Genomic DNA, 1,220 nt, shown 5'->3' with positions numbered 1-1,220 from the left:
AAGGTCCAGATCTGATGTAAAAAGATGCTCAAAACCTTCAAGGTCCCAAAATAAGATGGAAAAGAAGCCCTAAACTCTAACATCATGAGATCTACCCATACTAATGAAAAAGATACGAACTTTATATCTTAAACAGAAGCTCCTGGATGTTTAGCCATAAATCTAACAACCTCTTCTTGATCCTTGCGTGAAATCCTCCTATTCTCTACCAAAAATGCACCCAAGATCTAAAATAACGGCTCAATACTCTCTCAAAAGCTCAAGGGGGCAATTAGGGTTTCTCACAGGGAAGATAAGCAGATGGGGAGCCGCAAATGAGGATATAAGTGTCCTTATATAGGCCCCAAACCAGAGGGTTTAGGGTTTCCTCACACAGCGCCTACTCGACGAGTAGATCATTAATCACACATGGCCACACCCGACTCTACTCAACGAGTTGTAGCACCAACTCGTCGAGTTGCTCAATAAACCTCAAAAATAAATATGTAAATTCAGATGTTACATTTATATTTAAGTAATTGCATGTTTTACACTTGGACTCGGCGAGTTGGTGAGCGGTCCTTGCGAGACAAGAAGCTGCCTTGTAGTCACATTGAGCCCATCATAAAAGATGGAGACTTCTTGTTGGCTATTAAGATCATGATGTGGGCAATTCCTTAGTAGACTTTTGTATCTCTCCCATGCCTTATAAAGGTACTCTCCAACTTGTTGTTCGAAGTTGGCTATAGCTTTCTTCAACTTGGCTATTTTTGAAGGTGGGCAAAACTGGTCAATGAATTCTTCTTTCATCTTAGCCCATGTAGTGATGGATCCGGGGGGAAGTGAATTGAGTCAATCCTTTGCAGCACCCTTGAATGTAACTGGAAGCATACGAAGCAGCTGGGTTTTGTGAGGCATGTTTGGAACATTAAAATAATCAGCTACATCATTGACTTCATCCAAGTGTTTATAGGCATATTCGTGGTCTTTTCCGTAGAAGGGGATCTCCTTGAGTTGAACAAGTATGTGACCCTTAAGCTCAAAAGTGGCAGTCGCGGGAATTTCGGGTTGCACAAGTCCCGGGATGGTATCATCTCGTATCCTCTTCTTCCATTCGCCCATGGGAACTTCATCGATGTTCACCATGGTGTTGTCAAAGTCACCTTCTTGATCACTTTCCTCTTCGTATTCGGTTTCGTAGTCGTATTCGAACTCGGCTTCTTTTGGATTGTCTTCAATAT

General features: G+C 42.1%; 1 non-coding gene across 1 annotated transcript; it reads left to right on the top strand.

Annotated features, from left to right (window-relative positions):
- The first annotated feature begins 634 nt into the window (after positions 1 to 634).
- On the top strand, positions 635 to 741 carry LOC144999175 (small nucleolar RNA R71). Its single transcript, XR_013660696.1, has one exon. It is a non-coding gene; the product is annotated as a small nucleolar RNA R71 (small nucleolar RNA).
- The last annotated feature ends 479 nt before the right edge of the window (positions 742 to 1,220 follow it).

This window comes from Lactuca saligna, chromosome 5 (assembly GCF_052625555.1).
Source record: "Lactuca saligna cultivar CGN05327 chromosome 5, ASM5262555v1, whole genome shotgun sequence".
Classification (NCBI taxonomy): domain Eukaryota; kingdom Viridiplantae; phylum Streptophyta; class Magnoliopsida; order Asterales; family Asteraceae; genus Lactuca; species Lactuca saligna.
The sequence above is the reverse complement of the archived record's forward strand: the minus strand, read 5'-3'. Positions and strand labels throughout refer to the sequence as shown.